The sequence below is a fragment of the Podarcis melisellensis genome (genome assembly GCF_964234715.1).
Source record: "Podarcis melisellensis genome assembly, chromosome: 6".
Classification (NCBI taxonomy): domain Eukaryota; kingdom Metazoa; phylum Chordata; class Lepidosauria; order Squamata; family Lacertidae; genus Podarcis; species Podarcis melisellensis.
The window spans coordinates 23,394,539-23,415,137 of record NC_138538.1 but is presented as its reverse complement, the minus strand read 5'-3'; the positions used below and the strand labels follow the sequence as shown (position 1 = coordinate 23,415,137).

The window sequence follows — 20,599 nt, the reverse complement described above, 5'->3', positions numbered from 1 at the left end:
ACTTGACAGACTGGTGCTTTTGTGCTAAGTACTTGCGGCTTTGGGATGTTGTTTTTGTTTTTTGTTTCGGGAACAGTAAAGATCTAAAAGTTTTGTAATAAAAAAAAAATGGACTTGGCGGTGCTGGAGAGATACCAGTTAACCTCTAGGATTTTCTCTGGTTTCTTCTTGCCAGAGCATCCCTTAAGATCTAAAGCTTTCATTGTGAGTGTACTTAGTTTGAACCTTTCATCTGCCATTTGGTAGACGGTCCAGCAGAGAGCTGGAACCTATTACAGGAAGAAGTAGAGAGGCGTAGCTGGAGTATTTTAAACTTAGATTTTTAGAGCTCTGTTTATTTGTTTCTGCATTTTAAATGAAAGGGCACAAAGTTCAAGTTCAGCGTAAACAGTACTATTATCATGAAACCTTTTAACCTGTTTCTGAAACAAACAAACAAACAAAATCAAAGTGGAGAGAGAAAAAACAGAGCAGTAAAGCTCCTTCCATTCCCTTTGTCTTTATTTCTGTGCTGTTTGGACGAGTTGCTTACAATTTTTCTGGTTGCAAGTGTTTAGTCATCTGCATGGGCTGATACAGGGTTTCCGTAAGACCTCACCATGTGCTGTGCACCAGATTGCAGATTTTATCACCATTTCTTCAGAATTCTTTAGAATTAGACACCATCTCCTTTCCCGCATATTGATTTCATATAGTACTTAAGTGGAAACTATGAGAACATAATGAGTCTTCCTGAATCAGACCAAGGGTCTGTCTATAATAATAATTTATTATTTATACCCCGCCCATCTGGCTGGGTTTCCCCAGCCACTCTGGGCGGCTTCCAACAAAATATCAAAATACAATAGTCTAGTCTTATCATGTCCCAGATTGATCAACCAATGATATGATATGATACTGCATTGTTAAGATAGTTTGTAATAAATTAATGTGACTTTATCTTCATCTTTTAAAACTTGGTTATACTGTATATCACTTCGGGACATTGAGGGTGAGGAGAAGCAATATATAAATTTAATAAACCTAAACCTAACTACAGTGGACCCTCTGGATACAAATTTAATTCGTTCCGGGGGTCTGTGCACATTCCAAAAAATCTGTATCCAGAGGCACCGCTCCTGTGCATGCGTGTGGCATGCAGTGTGCTTCTGTGCATGTGTGAGCAGCGAAACCTGGAAAAATACTTCTGGGTTTGCCGCTTTCGCAACCCGAAGTTTACATTACTCGAGAGTGACGTAACCCGAGGGTCTACTGTGGATTCTTCTGGGAAACCTATAGGCAGGGTGTGAAGGCAAAATTTGACTCTCACAGTTGCCTTCTATCAAGTAGTATTCAATGGCACTCTGGTCTCTGAACACAGAAGTTCCATTTGGCCACATCATGACTAGTAACTATTGGTACATCAGTCCTTCATAAATTTATCTTAAACCTCCATTTTAAAATACATAAAGCCAGCAGCTGTCATCACATCTCGTGGCTGTAGACTCTCTAAATTAATTGTGTATTGTATGAAAGCTTCTACTTGTCTATGCTGAGTCTCCTGTAAATAGAGGGAGATTGCTGAAAACTGAAGTGAAATCTCTTTGTGGTGGGGCAGGAACAGTAAGGCTCATCTATGGTTGCTCTTGTAAGGATAAACCATCGTTTATTGTTAGTTCTTTTAAACTGACCACAGTATCACAGCAGCTAAAAGGTGTCAAGTGAAATAAACATGCAAAGAGAGAATAATGTATATATATATATATTTGCTTTCGTAGATTTTCACGGGTACAGGAATGCAGGTTTTGGTGTCCTCGGGTGTCTTCCTGTGTAAAAGTTGGGGTGTCTAGGCGACGTTTCGACGAGGTCTCACTCGTCATCTTCAGGCTGGTGCTTTCGGCTTCTTGTTACTGGAACAGAGCAGGATCTCAGTGTTTGAGTTCCTATAAATACTGTGACGACACATCCCGCTTGCCAGACATCTGGAAATTAGCCCTCCCCACAAAAACTGACACCAGATCCAGAGGCACACAGAACGCCATCACCAATCAACCACACCAGACCCAAACCCAGACCCTCTCCACAGATAAATTACAGACACCATCCAGTAGCCAAACCATGGTGGCACCTCCGGATGCTGCACCCCCCTGCAATCCCTACACAGATCTGGCTGACACAGGCCACAAAACCACAGCTCGCCCCTATACACGAAGCCAAGCCAGAACACAACTAAGTGCAGTACAGCCATCTTCTCAGAAAAACTCTTCACAAAGTTCAAGAGGTCAAGACACAAAGACTTTAGCAACTAATCCACACCTAATGACCCACCTAAGTGGTACTCAGGATATCACTCAAGAAATCACTCAAGATATCCCTCAAGTAATTAAGGAACAAAAGAAGAAAAGGCACACTAGCCTGGGAACTTCCTCTCTGCCCAGAACATTGGAGGCTATACACCACACCCCCTCAACAGTATTTATAGGAACTCAAACACTGAGATCCTGCTCTGTTCCAGTAACAAGAAGCCGAAAGCACCAGCCTGAAGATGACGAGTGAGACCTCGTCGAAACGTCGCCTAGACACCCCAACTTTTACACGGGAAGACACCCGAGGACACCAAAACCTGCATATATATATATATATATATATATATAGGCAAAACTAAGCACAGATAAAAAAATCCACTGTTTTTAAAGGGGTGAGATTCAAGTCTGAACTCTCCTGTTTAAATCAGTGGGACACAATAGTTCTTAATGCTGGATGGACCTTCGCTTTTGTATGTGCACATAAAGGTAAAGGGACCCCTGACCATTAGGTCCAGTCGTGGCCGACTCTGGGGTTGCGGCGCTCATCTCGCTTTACTGGCCGAGGGAGCTGGCGTACAGCTTCCGGGTCATGTGGCCAGCATGAGCAAGCCGCTTCTGGCGAACCAGAGCAGTGCACAGAAACGTTGTTTACCTTCCTGCCAGAGTGGTACCTATTTATCTACTTGCACTTTGACATGCTTTCGAACTGCTAGGTTGGCAGGAGCAGGGACCAAGCAATGGGAGCTCACCCCATCGCGGGGATACGAACCGCCGACCTTCTGATCAGCAAGCCCTAGGCTTTGTGGTTTTAAGCCACAGCACCCTCGCGTCCCAGCCCACCCGCGTCCCAGAGTATATGCACACACTCCTGCATTAATGCAATCTTTGTCAAATGTATCAAATCTTCCCAATAGCTTTTTAAACTTGTATAGAAGGACCAAACGAATTGTTAGGCAGTGCGTTGCATTGCAGTTTGGGAGGGAACGTACTGTACTTTGTAGCAAAGGTATTTCTCTCCACCTAAAGGAGCTCCTTGTGAACTGAAAGCTGGTCCAGGAAAAAGCAATCATCTTGGCTTCATGGGAAGCAGCTCTCTGCTGTTTATGCGCACAATGGGTGTGATTATTTGTTAAATGCTTAACTTTATTTCCTTTTTTCAAAAAGAAAACACCAGCAGCTTCTTCTTGTATCACAAATTTACTCATTCAAAGTAGATATAACAATCGGACATATTTTAAAATTTAGGCACTAGGATCTAAGGCAGAAGATTTAGAAAAAAAGGCAGAAGATTTAGAAAAAAAGGCCCTGTGCTTATGGGCGGGGGGGACGGGGACGGTCCTTTGGGCTTTTTCTAGCATTCTGAATGTAGATGTATGGCCTTTCCATCTTTGCATTACTAATTTAGTTTAGATGCAGATATCAGTATATTGCGCCACACAATTTCCTTGCCAGTGTGAGAGTGCACAGTTTATTCCTGTGATATATCCAGACTTTAGTTTGAGCCAAAAAGCTGTTTGTGGTTGAAACAGCAGCTCTGCTTTTTAAAGAACGGCTTTTGATCCTGCATTTTCTCTTCCCCCATTGCCGCCCACCCCCAACTGCAGCTCTTAAATGCCTTGGATGCCGAGGGGGAAGAGCTATGTCAGTTTCTCATTATCAATTGATCTTTGTCCTCTGAGACACCTTTCTCATATTTGGTTAGTGTTGCATCCGGCTCGTTTACGCTGTTAAGAAGCTTTGCTGGTGTGAGAGAGTTTGTGGGGGCAGATGCATCTTCTCTCAACCCTTTCCTACTCTGAATTTTTCTTCTAGCATTTGGGGTTGAGGAAGAGGAGAATGGCTCAAGGTGTGATCATTGCATAAAAGGAAAGTCAGATTTGGATTGGAAAAGAAATATTTAGCCCGAGTCCTGTTCTGACTGATGGTTGTTATTTTGTTACTGTTATTTTGTTTCATTGTGTTATTTTGTTGTGGTAGTAGGTGGCAAGTGGCAAAAATGTCTTGGCACAAAAGGCCACAACAGAGACAACTGGAGAGGAACTTATTTCCCACTCCCTGAATTTATCCAGCTCTGTCTTGAACCTGGTGAGGTTGTTTGCTACCATAAGCATTCCAGTGGTAGTATGTTGCTGCATGCATCTCTTGGGAAATAGTATTGTGTGTATTCTGCTCCTCTGATGTTAAATACACAATTAAACAACTGGTTGCATTGTGTACATCAACCCACCTACAGTTGTACTGTAGGTTATTTTCTCAAGAATGCATCCTATTGCAAAAATCTAAATACAAAACAAAACTGATCACACTAGGTGAAATGGCTCACTTTGTCTGCAAACAGATTTCTTGGTCAGAAAATAAACAAGTTGCATATTTTCAATCAATTAGATTTCTCAGCTGGTCTGCACTGCTCCAGTTTGAAGCTGATATTTAAAATAAGAAGTAGAATAGATAACAGCGTAATTAGCAGGCAGCAATTCAAGCTTATTGACGTGGCTCTGAAATTGATGGGAGAAGCAGGGAGCATTATGAGCCCATATATCTTGCTTAGCTGCACTTTGAATAAAATAATCTGGCTCCCAAAGCAGCAGTTCAGATAGGATGACATACTAGGGTGATCGCATGAGACTTCCTTTCAGCAAATTATTCTGCCGGCATGGCAAGCTTTGAACGGAAATGATTTTTCAGAAACAACAAAGGGTATGTTCAGCTTGTTAGCGGCCTTTTTTCCTTCAATGCCCCACAATGTATTTTGTGTGATTTCTGGTGGTGCAAAATACATTTATATTTTTAAGGGCATGCTAGATTACCGTGCATCCAAATCCTAAATTAGGTCACCAGGAAAAAAAAACCACACCTGATGTGTGACCATCATAAACAGATAAAACATCAAAAATTATAGTGGTTTTTAAAATGTTATTGGATTGTAGAAGTGAAATTCCATTCTTTGTTGGCATCAGAATCAATGCAAGAACAGTCATACCTCGTGTTGTGTTAGGTTCGTGTTGCATCTTTTCAGCTTGCAAACGCAGCAAACCTAGAAGTGTATACTTCCGGGTTTCGCCGCATGCGCAGAAGCGTTCTGTGCTCTTCACACATGCACAGGAGTGCTCTATTGCACTTGCGCAGAAGCGTCGCTCTAGTTGAGGACTTTTTGGGGTACAAACGGCACCCTAGAATGGATCGTGTTTGCAACTAGAGGTACCATTGTACAAGGAGAAAGCACCAGCAGTGCTGGTGAAGTTTTGGGTCAGACTCACTTGGTGGCCAGTTCTTTACACAACAGATATTTACCACCTTGCACCAGATGCCCCTGACTGCTGTACATGCTTCTCACTTCCATCCAGAATATACTACAAGATCTGTTATATATAGACAAGCCCTGTGATGTATTTCATTTGTTGTCATCTACAGCTCCCAGCTAAAAATATTCCACTGTATCATGAATGATTTGGGCAATCCCGTTCACAGGACTTGGGCTGCCTTATGACAGGCCCCTTATAAAAGAGTTATTCTCCAGCAGCAACAGGCTACATGAGAGAGATTCAAAAAGAGGGACCAAAGCTTGCAACAAACCCAGACGCCAGCTCCGTACCTGTATCTGCTCAAGCAACAATCTTTCAGGGGCCTAATATCGTCAGTCACCACATCAAGGGTTTCTCTACCTGCTCGTCTTACAACATGATATATGTGACAGCTCCCCATCAGTCCCTGCATTCTTGACATAATTGGCCATTCTCTATGCAAAAATAATGAACGGACAAAAATCTCACTTCAAAAAAAGGCAGCGTTCAGAAACCTGCGAGGAAGGGGTCAAATCACCCAAGAGACTCTGCTGTTGACTTGAAGGTGGCCATTTTTCAGCAAGGAAACTTCCAAGGGGAATTCCAGTTTATCAGGAAGCGTAATTCTGTCACATTGGGCCTGTATAAAGACCATGGCTTCCTGTCACCACAACACGTGTTAATTAACATAGCAAATCAAGGATTACTGTGTGTTCATGACCACACCTAGTGGGGATGTCGGACTCTGAGCCAGAGCTAGACCAGGGGAATTCTGGAGACTCAAGGAGACCCTTGTTCATGGAGGATTCTGACAAACAAACAGGAACTCGTGTGGCAATTCTGGACTTTCTGCTGTGACTGCTGCCACTTGAGGTCCAGGGGGTGAAGGGGAAGAATGAGGGATCAAAGCAGGGCTTGGGATATTATCAGAGGAGATATTGGGGTAGGTTGGAGGAGGGAAGAAATCAATAAGAGGGGGCATTTCAGGCTGCACTGGGTTATGGTTGGTTCCCCCAGATCCTTAGTCATAATAGGGGTCCAAAGCAGTCTCCCTGGGGAATGAGGAAAGGTTATTTGTGACTATTTCCAATGGAATTGGTTCAATTGTGCTTTTTGCATTTTTTCCCATTTGGAAACATTTCCCCCCCATTACTGTGCATATACAGTGCTACCTTGGTTTACGAACCGTTCTGAAAGTCTGTTCTTAAAATGAAACCGTTCTTTTGTTTTCTTTTTTCCCAAGCGTGGGACTGCTTTATTTTTCCATGACATTTTTAAATATGCAAGAGGAGCAAGTGTGGAAGGTTTGAAAAATTTAAACAAGGTTGCCCCCTTCTAGCTAAGGGCCTTCTACCAATGGGTCTATCCCCTCCCCCCCCACTCCTTACATGCTGCAAGTTATATAACTTGTCTTTAATTCATCCTAGGAGTTGAAATAGAACTCAGTTTTGTCTTTTTTGAAGCAAAGCCTTGTTGGTGGTGGCTCACCACATTGCTCTCTGTACTCCAGAGAGCTGTGCATGGTCAGCCAGATGGCGGAAGACAATTCGGCTTAACCTCCATCGCCACACTACAGCTCGTGGATGGGATGTCAGAACACATTGATTACGGATCCTCACTGGGCAGCTGTCCCGGGGAAGGAAGTCTTTAAGTTGTTATAAGACTAAGACCAGGTTTTGCTGCAGCAGCCTAACATGGCCAGTCCTCTTATCCTTCCATTGATTTGTTCACTCACTAAAAAAAACCTTATTCGGATCAGGATAGTGGCATTGGGAAGGGGAGGGTTAACCCTTTTATGCTTTCCAGTTTAAAACAACCTGCTTCCAAGTTGCTATAAGTTCTCTGCACCCACAGAAACAATAGAAATAACTGCATTATGCCTGCATTGATAGTTAGTTAGTTAGTTAGTTAGTTAATTGCTGTGGGGCTCATGCCAGCTTTGTGGAGTGATTTAGACCTGGAGAACGGTGTAGGTCAATATAACACCCTCTCTACATTTGCCCCCTTGAAGCTGCCTTTAAATGCAAGGATCTGCCATGGTTCATATTCAGAGGGTTGCATATGAAAGAGCGAAAAACAAACTTGTGGGAACTGGAGAGCCCAAATGGCACTGGGTTTTTGGAAACGTTGACATTATATTGCATTGCGTGTTTGAATTTCCAAGATGGCTATTGATACCCAAGATTCACGTCATGATACATCCTCATTGTTGGAGTGAGGTGGGGAAAGGGCCACTTTCAGTGGCAGAGCTAGTATAGATAGCAAACGGTTCTTTTTGGAGTGGGTGGGAAGCAACCATACAAAAGTACTGCAGACAAATACTACTGGATGGGCTTAAACATTTGTTTTTGCCTAGGCTTCTGCAGTCTAATTTTATATAGGATCTGTGCCCTAATGTACCTCAAATAGTGTGATTATTCTTGCTTGTCATGCTACAACCTGTCCTGGTTATTGCTCCACTTTTGGGTTTGAGAGTGTGTGTGTGTGTGTGTGTGTGTGTGTGTGTGTGTGTGTAAGTAAAAGTACTTCACTGCAGAAGATGAAGAATCGCAACTGAAGAGTTTTGGTACCCAGATGGTCTTAATCCAGGCAGTCTTTTAATTCATGCTGAGGAAGAAATTGGCTGCTTTCTGCTGACTGGAATCGCAAAACCATTTACATAGCATCCTTTATCAGCTTGTGGCTCACTTCACTGGCCTGGAGAGTATTTCATAGAATCATAGAATCATAGAATCATAGAGTTGGAAGAGACCACAAGGGCCATCGAGTCCAACCCCCTGCCAAGCAGGAAACACCATCAGAGCACTCCTGACACATGGTTGTCAAGCCTCTGCTTAAAGACCTCCAAAGAAGGAGACTCCACCACAGTCCTTGGCAGCAAATTCCACTGTCGAACAGCTCTTACTGTCAGGAAGTTCTTCCTAATGTTTAGGCCGACAGCTGGGTGGGGTTTGTGGTTCTGTGGTAATTCTCATGACTGAGGCCAGATTAGTCACTAGCAGATGATAAAGGGCTTCGATACATCCCTACAGGAATGGGAAGTGTTACTGGTATTATTATTATTATTATTATTATTATTATTATTATTATTAAAGTCAGTTAAAGCCAGGACAATTCTATTCCTCCTGAAACTTCAAATAGTATTCTATTAACTCTCACCCAAGGTTTGTTGTGTAAAGAGTATTTGAAACAAGGAAGAAAAATAGAACTGTTCATAAGCATCACAACTGAAGGGCAGATTCTTGTCATGACTGGGCTTAGATGCTACCAAAAATTGCTAAGCAAAAACAGCAAAAAAAATGTTGCCATTTTAAGACTAGCAAATTAATTGGTGCATCAGGTTTTGTGGGTCTGAGCTCAGTTCTTCAGTTGCATGAGATGGTAAACCTCAGTAGGCTAGGGGACTTAAATTTTTTACAGAATGAGATAGAAAATGTAGGCCACAGAGCACAAATGAAGATGAGGTATTATAAAAGGAGTAAAAGATAAAAGGAGTCAGTGTGACTACTCTCAATTGAATTGGCAAAGAAAACTGAATAGTGTACATAAACCTCTAAAAAGAAAGACATGTTCTATTGTGGGCTAGCCACCCCCAGTTTCTATTGGGTCCAAGGCTGATTGTCTCAAACTTTCAAATGAAATCCAGCTCTTCATCTTAATTGCTGGAGTTTCCCTTTGAAATATTTCTGTTGAAAATATGGAAGTTTTCAGGACTTTACCAAATGGCCAGGGAAATGCTTCCCCATTGATTATAAGGTAATAGTTTTTAATGTTGGGAAACTTTGTCAAGATCATCATCTTGACTGAAACAAAACCGAAGCACCAGCCATAGTTAAATTAGGTGTAATTGAAGAAAACATCCTAAAAGAAGCCAACTCTAATAATTTGTAGAGGCAAGGCCTGTTCGGTGCCACATTACTAAATGTAGCTGTGATATTTTTGGGGGTAGTGCTGAGGAGATTATCCCCAGAGTTGGATGTTGCCTAGGCACAACAGCCTCTGCTGCAATGAGCAACTGGGTGACTGCTTATTCCCTTAAAAGAGGGATTTGTATAAATCTCATTGCTGCACTAATTGGCAATAACAAAAGGAATGTTTAAGGCAGAAATTGGGGGGAGAAATGGATGAGAGAAGTGAAAAGTTAAGACTTTGGCTTGGTAATTACCTACTGAAATTCCCATTACACCGTGATGCCTCTGAAGCCATGAATGTGGACTCCAAAGTGTAAATTGAGAGTAGGGGTAGGGAGAAATTTGACGCACTCTACATTTAAAGGCGAGCTTACTAAATTCTCATTTTTGAAACAATATGCGAGCTGAAACACATCTATCCTTCAAAATTCCCAGTGATCTGCATTTCACAGTGCAGTTCTCCTGCCAAGTCATGTGCTAAAAAATAATAATGATATACTATGGTAAAGCATGCATATATTAGTGAAAATAACATACAAAAATGCATTCTATTAGGGTAAATGTGGATATTAGGCAGACCATAAAAATATACACAGTAAGAAATTCACACACAGTGTTGCCAATTTTCATGAGGTTCATTTATTTTATATCTTACAGGCAACTCCCAATTTGTGTGGGGGTTACGTTCCAAGGCACTGTGCATTTAAGTGAAATCATATATACGGTATTTGAAACGCCATTTAAAAAGCCTGCAAATACCCCGTTCTGCCCTGCCCCGCCCTGCCCCTTTTTGTTACATTTTTGCTTCTGGGTTCAGCGTGATGCATGGTCACACACATATCAGATGCACCTAAAAGTCACTGCCTACAGTTGAGAGAGCTGATGTAGAAATATGGATAATTTAAGATGGAAAACGGGAGACAAACCGAAAATGAATATTCACCCATCCCTACTTGAGAGAATAATACGGATGTATAATATTGCAACGTGCTCCGTGGCCATCACTGTGTACCCATCTCTTGGTTCTACATATCTGCAGTGGGTCCATCTGTTGCCCGTCGAGGCCGATGTACATCCTGCTTCGTCTCTGGACCACAGGAACAAATTACCACCACCCCCGGGCTACTGCGTTCTCCTTCGTGCCAGCCATCTTGCTCCAGCTGCTCAAGTCTCATTCCACCCAACTATGATTGCATTGACAAGGGAGAATGAATGTTTATGTAACCAAACCCCAGTGCGTGGGATTGGTAACCTCTGGCCCTGGCTAAAGTAATCATTGTTTGCTGGAACAAGAGCAGCGCTGTACTCGAGACAAGTGGGTGTGCTGTAAAGCCTGGAGACTGAAGAGGAGTTCCACTCTGGAAGGGCTTCCTGTTTACCTTCAGGAGGGTGGCTGGTGTTGGCCGAGGTGTTCAGTGTTTATTTGTGACTTGCATGACGCTACGCAGGTTGGGAAGAGTCGGGAAGGCTTGCATTTGTTTTGTCACAATCTTAAATTTGTGGATCCAGTGTGCTAGACCTGGACAGAAGGAAAGGGTTGCAGCGCAAGGAGTAGTAAGTAGAATCCAGCACAGAAGCTCATGCAACAATTGGGAGGGAGAATTTAGGTGAAATTAGGGCAGAGTTCTTAAAAAAACCCACATATATATATTTTTTGCTTATTCAGAAGTAGCTTCCTTCAGTATTTCGTACACACATGCCCTCTTCATGTACAGGACTAACCTTCTCATTTCTCCCCCACTTCCTCAGCAAATCCTGAATTTCCACCTCCTGTGCTTTCTAGAGTGGTTGAGAGATGAGTTGAAATGGTGGCCCTCCCAGGAATCCTGGTGGCATTTTGTTTTCCCATTTCAAGAAGCATTGCCCTTACTCTTAATTGGCTTCATAGCATAGCATTGTTATGAAGGGCAAGCGTAATACTTTCCTGCTGGGAAGAAAACCTTGCCAGCTGCCTGCCACCAGGACTGTCGGGAGCAACACCAGGACCAAGGAGGTGGTGGTAGTGAGGGTGAAAAAAAAAGGTGAACTGGGGTGCAGTTTTGGTAAATCTTTCACTTCATCCCAGATGTCCCCAGTTTCTCACTCAGATTGATTTGAGCGAGGGATGTTGTCTCATTCCCTAAGGCACCCCAGAAAGAGGTCAACAGTAACTGCTCTGTTCTGGTAAAGTCCAGGTAGTTACTGACAATATGAGCTTTATTTTCTTTCCCATCCTTTAAAAGTGCAGTTTTCCTGCTTTGGGGGTTTGTGTGTGGTGAATGCGTGGGCTGCTTTGCCTTCTATTAGAGAAAATATTCCTCCCAACTGAGCACAGATTTCCGTTTTCCCTCCTGTGACGCCTCTCTTCCCCACCGCTGCCCAGCACAATTCATCCTCCTACAGGTTACCCTCTGCACAGCCCAAGAACTGAACAAAGAATTTCCTGACAGCTTTGTAAAAGCAAAAACAAAACGCAGGGCAAGCCCCGAACCAAGATAGTTCAAGCAAGCAGATTAAAACAATCTGCATAAATCCTACAAACAATAATTTGTGTGTCTTGGCTGCAAGGGTTCTTTAACTGGATTACAACCCTTATGGGTATGTTACCTGTGCCATTGTAATATGCAGTAGGAATACATGTCCCGATACCCCAGGCTAGTAAAACTGATAATTTTATATGTTGCTGTTCTCTAGCACTTATCGTGTTGTCATTCTATGGATATATCAGGAAGCTGAGGTGTTTCTTCCATGTTGGGGCTGGCTGAACCTTCACTTAGAAGGCGTAAATGTGGATATTCTTCTGAGAAAGGCAGTTGCATCTCATTTTGGATGTTATTCGAGGTTCTGCTTTTAATGCAGGAAATTTGACTGTTTGGGATAATAGAATCAAGTGTCATCCAGGAATCTTGGCTAAAGCATCTCTGACGGGTGGCCCTCATGACCGCTTACAACCTAGATATGTTTGTTTTTGTGTGAGGAATAAACTAGCTGTGATTCCTCACCTGGTTCTTTCCATTGCCTTTCTTACCTTCCTAACAGAATCATAGTCGAATCATAGAATTGTTGAGTTGGAAGGGACCACCAGGGAAACTGTTGCCCGACATGGGGCTTGAACCTGTGACCCTGAGGTTAAATGCCTCATGCTCTACCAGTTGAGCTATCCCAGGGAGCAGCCTTCCATTCCACCTGTGCAATGAGGAGTGATGGTGGAAGAAAGAACAAGATGATATGGTTGGGAGAAGCTGGGGTTGGCTGATACCTTAGGAACCTAGGCACCTGTCTTATATTGAGCCAGACTACTGGCCCATTATGTAGCCTAGTATTCTATCCACTAACTGTAGCACTTCTCCACGGTTTCAGATGGAATTCTCTCCTAACCCTACCTGGTGCAAAGTAGATGCTGTACCACTGAGCTTGGACCCTTTCCCTAAAGGGGTCTCTCGCCTGACCTCTGTATATTTTGAAAGTGACAGATTATTCTCTGGGTTGCGAGCTGGCAGCCCGAGGAACCTGGTTGTTCTTGGCCTGGGGTCAGCAAACTTTTTCAGCAAGGGGCCGGTCCACTGCCCCTCAGACCTTGTGGGGGGGCCGGACTATATTTTTTGGGGGGGAGAATGAACGAATTCCTATGCCCCACAAATAACCCAGAGATGCGTTTTAAATAAAAGCACACATTCTACTCATGTAAAAACACCAAGCAGGCCCCACAAATAACCCTGAGATGCGTTTTAAATAAAAGGACACATTCTACTCATGTAAAAACATGCTGCTTCCTGGACCATCCGTGGGCCGGATTTAGAAGGTGTTTGCGCCGGATCTGGACCCCGGCCCTTAGTTTGCCTACCCATGTTCTTGGCTGAGAAAATTAATGGTCCTGAGGGCTTTTTTTTCCTTTGAGGATGAGCAAACTTTCCAGGCACGTGGAGTTGAGCGGTAAAAACCACCTGGTGTACCAGAGGGGGAGTAGCTGATCTGATTCTGTAGTGGCTTCCGCAGAGCCATTCTTCGCTTCTTTGACACGCAGAAGTGCCTTTCCTGCTGGTAAATGAAGGGGGTGGGAAGGAAGCTTGAACCACAAGGGTGGCAGCGAAGGGGAGCACTCTGCACTTGCTGAGGCAAGGTGCAAGGGATGTGGCTTCTCTTTCTGCTGAACATTTGTGCCCGATCTTCTGCCATTCAAATACTCAAAGGCTAATCTAAGAACTGGGTGGGACAGGTGACAATAGAAGGGGATACCCTGTGTCAATAATGGTGTGCTGTTTGTTAGGGGTAGGGGACCTATTTTTGCTGAGGGCCTCACTTAGTCACGTGCACTAATTTAAATGGGTTTATTCTAAGTAAAACTTAGTTGACTGCTACTCCATTCATTTTGTTTTTTCCCCCTATGCCACCTTTTTCTTTGAGACAGTCTGCCTGCCCTCGGTCTCATTTTTCTCTGTCTTTCTAACTTTTCTATCTGAGCTATTTTATCACTGAAACACATTATAATTGTCTACACAGATGTGGAAGACTGGGAAGAAAATACCAACTCTGATGGCTGTGTGTGTGTGTTTGTGTATACGTCCTTTTTCAATGTCCTTATGTCCCAAAACAGAAAAGGATGTACAATTGCATCCTTTGTCCCTGTATAAGCTTTAAAATTTAATGTAAAGATGTAATTCTTAAAATAATATAGTTGTCCATGCCTCTCAGGCAATTCCCCATCTTGCAGACTTTTGGAATTGGAAGTTGCAGTCCTCAGACTCTGATTCTAATTAAATGGGAATTTCAAAAATGCATTAGTAATCATGGAGTAGTGATGGTTCCTAGAATGGCTTGTTTTATATATTGACGCTGAGTGTTGAGTTTTATGTGTTCCATGAGACTGTGTGCATATAGCCTGTTGAAAAAGTATTATATATTGTAGGGGAATGAGGAGTGGGTGGTGTGGAACAAAGGGGAGGGGGGGCTGAATTCAGACCCCATCACCTGCTTTTGAACAGCCAGTTGGCAGGATTTCAGCTTTGTTTAAATGTTGGATCAGAAAGGGGAGTCATATGCTGGAAGTTTTCTGGCACTACTTCTATCACCCAGCCATCTCCAATTCCTTAGAGATCAGTGCAGCCACTTCATCAATCCCTTATGGTGTGCCTGGCATTCCACCAAAGCTCTCAGAGGGAACTGGGCAGCTTTGGTTTGCTTGAATTGGGCCACGAGAGCTTTGAGTTCAGCTGAGTGTCTGGATATCATTGGCCTCTGTAACCTTACTGCAGCCTGCCCAGCCCCCTTTCAGAGTTTTTGGAAGTAAAACACATTGGTTTTACCCAAAGGACTTGAGGAAATTGTTCAATGCGCCCGTTTTCCTAAATCCCTATTGCATTTTTCATCTAAAACTGTATCTGAGGACATGAGGGGCAGGCAGGCTGACTCCTTCAATTTGTGATGGCAGTTTTCGACTCACTCCAGGGATCAGAGGATGTGTGGATTTATGGGGAGGGGGCTTCCTTTTGCTTTTCTCAGTATTTGAATGAAAAGAAAGTCATGGTAAGGTTAAGTCTATTGGACACCCTATCCATCTTCTAAGGGCTCCACGCACCTGCTGAAAGCCATAAGGACATATGGGCTCAGAGCTGGCAGTAACCCTTGTGTGGCTAGCATAGGAGTGCCAGCCCAACAGCAAATTTCAGATTTAATCCAGCTCAAATGTATATTAATATGTACCCATCGAAGCACAATACATTGTTTTATTCATTTTTTAAAAAAGTTCCACTTCCTTCCACATTCTGATATTTGTAGTTCTAAATCTTGTTTGCTATAATTTTGTGTGCATTGGGAAGTAAAACGTTCCTTTTGGTGCTGGGCCTAACAGGTTGGACTCATTGTGTTATTGAAAAGGAAGGCGCAGAATAAACTTAAGTCTTGTGTTAAATTCATCACAATAGCAAGTTCTGTAAAGATATGTCAACACCCTGGATAAGTTAATATATCAAAATTGACGTATTTATTTTCTTATATTTATATCCTTCCTTCCTTCCATTATAGAATCCAAGGAAGTGATTATTATTATTATTATTATTATTATTATTATTATCCTTTATGAATCACTTCTCATGACTTGTCCTGAAGCCACAATATAAGTATGGCTCCCAGGAAGTCTACCATCCAGATCTGGACCTGCTTAGCTTCAGAAAGATGGTAGCCTCATCTCACTTCTTCCCTTCTCCATCTCTTCTTTAGGCTTGACTGTAGAGAGAGTTCATGGGTAAACATACCTGCCTGCTGTCTTGGGCAGAGGCATCTTTGCCAAAGCTGTTTCTACTTCTAAAGGCACATTTAAAAGTAAAACAAACAGGAGCAAACAATGTCTGACCGATTGAAATATGCTTATATGATTGTGGATGAAAAAAACACATTTTTGTATTTTTGCAGTAGGGGTTCCATTACACCTGGGTGTCTGCAAAAAAGGGTTTTTACTCTGTGCTGCTTGGAAATGTCTTGTGCCTGGAAAACTGTGAGTCACATATGTCATTAATTGATTCCACTGAGGGTTTTCACAGTCATTTTCCAGGAAGGATATTGACCTGACTCTCTGTGTGTTTGTTTTGTTAAACAAGATCCCGTGAACCTCTGTTAGTAGTGAGACGGCAGCATAAATGGTCTCCTCTGCTCAATCTTTTTTTTACACCCATGTGAGCCTCAGTAATCTTTGTTGTCACCAGATGCTGTTGTCCTCACCAGTCTTTGAATTCTGCTGTTCCCTTCCATTATTCCTTCCCCCCACACCCCAATTATTTTTCTTTTTCATCCCCTCAAGTCGTTTGTGGGCCTGAGAAGCAAACGTGCATGCTTATTATACCTAATACTAGATTTTAGAATACATAGCCTTGGAAACACAGCTGGATAAATGCAGAACAGTAAATGTTTCCTACATAGTTACACCGCTGTATGTGCATGCGTCTAGGGGAATGTATCCCTTTGAGCCTATAAGAAACAGGTGGATTTCTCTTTCGTGAGACTTTATGAAGCAGAACCAGGACCAGCTTATGGCCTCATTCCAGGTGGTGGAGAGGCTGGGGATCTCTGAAAGTTTGGAAAGACTGAGGGGAAATGGAATTGCTCTGTGAGACGGGAAAGATGGTTAGCTTGTTCCACAGCAAAGCAGGACACTGTTTCATAAGCTTCCTGTTCCTGTCTCCTTCCTGCCTCTGCCTCTTCTTCTGCATTACCATTAAACCTTCCCTATGCTTTCCCCCCTGTCTGGTCTGAGGAAACATAGTGCAGTCATGGGGTGGGTGCACATTACATTTTACCACACATGTGGCAAGCTAGTAAGGTAAAACATGAGTATGTGACATAGGCTGTGCACACACAGCAGTTTAAAGTGGATTCAGTATACAGTGGTGCCCCGCAAGACGAATGCCTCACAAGATGGAAAACTCGCTAGACGAAAGGGTTTTCCGTTTTTGAGCTGCTTCGCAAGACGAATTTCCCTATGGGCTTGCTTCGCAAGACAAAAACGTCTTGCAAGTTTGTTTCCTTTTTCTTAACACCATTAATACAGTTGCGACTTGACTTTGAGGAGCAACTCATAGAACACAGTGTACATAGTAGCCTTTTTTGAGGTTTTTAAAGACTTTGGTGATTTTTGAAGCTTTTCCAAAACTTCTTTTGCAGCCATTTGGTAAGTTAAGCTTTTAAAACTTTTTTTTTTGGGGGGGGTTGGATTTTGGGTTAGGGTGTTTGGAATTCAAGGACTTGGTGTTGGGGAGGGGTTTGCAAGAATCTGGAAGCTTGTGGTTTTTCCCCTGCATTTTTATGATTTTCTGTGACCATTGGGCCACTCTGCTGTTTTTTTAAAAAAAATTCTGGGTTTGAATTTTGAAATGCTCTTTACAGTATGTGTGACTTTAAAGAGCACTTAATAAACTCTTGTTGTACCAAATTTGGCTTTGTTTGGACTTTTTTTGACCATAGGAATGCATTAATTGATTTTCAATGCATTCCTATGGGATTTCGTGCTTCACAAGATGAAAAATTCGCTAGACGGAAAAATTCGCAGAACAAATTAATTTCGTCTTGCAAGGCACCACTGTATAGTGCTACCTTGGGTTACAAACACCTCAGGTTACAAACACTTCTGGTTACAGACTCCGCTAACCCAGAAGTAGTACCCGGAAGTTAAGAACTTTACCTCAGGATGAGAACAGAAATCATGCGCCGGCGGCATGGCAGCAGTGGGAGGCCCCATTAGCTAAAGTGGTACCTAAGGTTAAGAATGGTTTCAGCTTAAGAACGGACCTCCAGAACGGATTAAGTTTGTAACAAGAGCTACCTCTGTACATCCTATATGTGCGTATTTTTTGTTTGTTCACATGATGTCCTCACTATTTTGTGCAATCCTGCTATATCTGAAAACAAAAAAAATTCCTTCCAGTAGCACCTTAAAGACCAACTAAGTCAGTTCTTGGTATGAGCTTTCATGTGCATGCACACTTCTTCAGATGTATCTGAAGGCCAGACAACACAGCAAGGCAGGGAGACTAGAATCAGGAACTAAGTGCCAGAGAAGGAGGAGCCAGAGACCTGTGTTGCTGCCAGCAACAGAAAGGTGTTTAATGGCCTATCACAACAGCTGAGAAGCTCAAGGGGAAGGTCTTAAATATTCTGGCCTCCTAGAGTGCAGCCTAACCACAGCTGCTGGCAGTGAAGGAGCATCAGGGCTGACTCATGAATAGACTCCTTACTCATGAGTAGGGGTGGGCGATATATCAATATCTTATCGGTATGAACCACAATAAAGGTTTCATATTTTTTCAGCCTTGCAAACCGGGCGGGCAGGAAGCAGCACTTTACTACAAAGTAAAGCCTTTACTTCAGAGTAAGTAGCCATTTTCTGCCTGCCCATCTGCAAGGCATAAGCCCCTGCCTGCCTGGTAGGTTGCAGAGTAAAGGGCTTGACTTTGCAGTAAAAGCTGCTTTCTGCCTGCACAATCCCAAGGTTCAAGCCCCGTACCTCTTGCTAGAGACAGAGCCTGCATAAAAATAAGCTTCCCTGCCAAAGCAGGGAGATTCAGATCAGCAAAAGATAAGATCCACATGGCTTTTCTCTTGCTTCTGTTATGCAGGTTTAAGGCACACACCTTGCCTCTTGCTAGGCAGAGTGGAGACCCAGCACAATATCAGGTTGATATCAGGCTAAGCATGATATGTCTACAATTTAAGAAGGATATTAACAAGCTGGAGGGCAACCAAGAAAATCAAGGGTCTGGAAACCCAGCCTTATGAGGAATGGTTGAAGGAGCTGGAAGAGAGGAGATTGAGAGGAGATAGGGTAGCCACCTTCAAATATCTGATGGGGTGTCACATGGAAGATGGAGGTAGCATGTTTTCTCCTACTCTGGAGGGGGGAGGACCTAAATGAATGGCTTCAAGTGATGAGAAAGGGAGATTCTGAGTAAACAACAGGAAGAACTGTCTGACAGTAAGAGCTGTTCAGCAGTGGAAAGGACTCCCTTGGTAGGTGGTACTCTCATTCCTTGGAGGTTTTTAAGCAGAGGCTGAATGGTCATCTGTAAATTAGTTTTCAGTTGGCAAGTGGCACCTAGATGGTAGACTTTTTAACACTGATCTACACTAGTTCCTAATTTGTTACAGGGCCAAGTTCAAGGTGCTGCTATGGGTATATAACACCCTTAACAGAACAGTAATATATTCTCCAGAAATATTTAATGGTATAGTTAAGCATGCTATCACTGAGTAAATTTTCATTTAATTATGCACATTAAATTTAGATTTTTTTATTTTTTTCCAATATTTTCCCCAGATTATTATAAGCTCCAGCCTTATTTCAGACATCATGATATAGTGAGATATCGCAATGTTTAGCTGGCGATATATTGTGATATTGAAAACCAGATATTGCCCAGCCCTATTCATGAGAAGACTGATGACTCGGGTCCTTTAAACGCATACCTTGCTGTTGCTCTTTGGCCTGGACCAAAGCTCTCAAGGACCACTTCAGCTGTTCCTCCAAGAATTCCAGGACTTTGTCATCAAGCACCAACCTGCAAAGCCCCTCAAGGGAATCCTTGGGCTCAGGGGGCCCTGCCTGCTCCTCAAGGTCCTCGAGTTTGGGGATTCAGAGCTAGGGATGACAAAATGGGTGTGTGGAGAGTCACAGCAACAGATGCTAGGAGACAGTTGCTAGGTAGGAGAAGGCACTAAGGAAAAGGATAGTTGGAAAAGGAGAAAGGGGTGTGGGAAAAGCTGCTTGAATAAGGATGGTTTTTCTCTCTGAAGTGGGCATCCAACCAGCTCTATGGCCAGTAGATGGGTTTTGAAACCTGCCTGATGATCACAATGGGACAGAGCAGCTGTGAGGGACAGGAGAGAGTGGGAGGCCTGTTGTATGGAAGTCTCCAGGGTAGCTTGTGGTTTCAGTTTTCTGTCATCCAGCTCTATCTGAGACACACTGTGTGCGAAAATCCCTGGAAGCAAGGACCGAAAAGATGGCGGAGAAAGTGTTCCTATGAGAAAGAAGGAAGGAGGGGAGGGAATTTACAGTTGTTGGATTTTTAACAACCGATAAAAGCAGCTTAATTTATCCTGGTGTTTGACTGGATTGTGTGTGTCTTTGCATAAAGCATATAACAAAGCAAAGCAAAATAAAATATTAGAAAGAAATGTGTGGGTGAGTGCAACTGTTTTGCCTGGTTTGTACAAGATCCCCACCTTAGATCCGCATTTAGGCAAGCCTGTGGTCTCATCGGTTATAAATGTATACGTTTCAACAGCAGCAAATGGAACCCTTTAGCAAGGGCTGGAACAAAACATGGAGAGTTAACTTTAGTTACTTGCCTTACATGTTGGCATCTGTCTGTCTCGGGAGACAGTAGAGGAGTGTGCCTTTGGGGTTTTACCTACAACCAGTGAGTGGGGGGGTAGTATTTGCCAGCTTCTTCCTCTGTCGTTTCTAATGGGGACAAAACACGAATTAGGTGGCACTGCATATACCTTGGCTCTGGCTCCACCTAGTGCCCATCTCCCTGTCTCCCTCCCTATCAGCCCCTCCTCCCACTGCTCCTGGCCACGCCCTTTACTGCTCAATTGCATTTGCCTGTCTGGAATGTGCCTTGAACAGTGATCATGCCTCTTGCTTACCTTT

The 20,599-nt window shown here is 43.1% G+C and overlaps 1 protein-coding gene across 2 annotated transcripts in view; it reads left to right on the top strand.

Moving 5' to 3' along the window:
* Positions 1–20,599, top strand: part of PLCG1 (phospholipase C gamma 1) — a 97,966-nt gene that overhangs the window by 15,300 nt on the left and 62,067 nt on the right. The gene's annotated exons all lie outside the window — the stretch shown is intronic.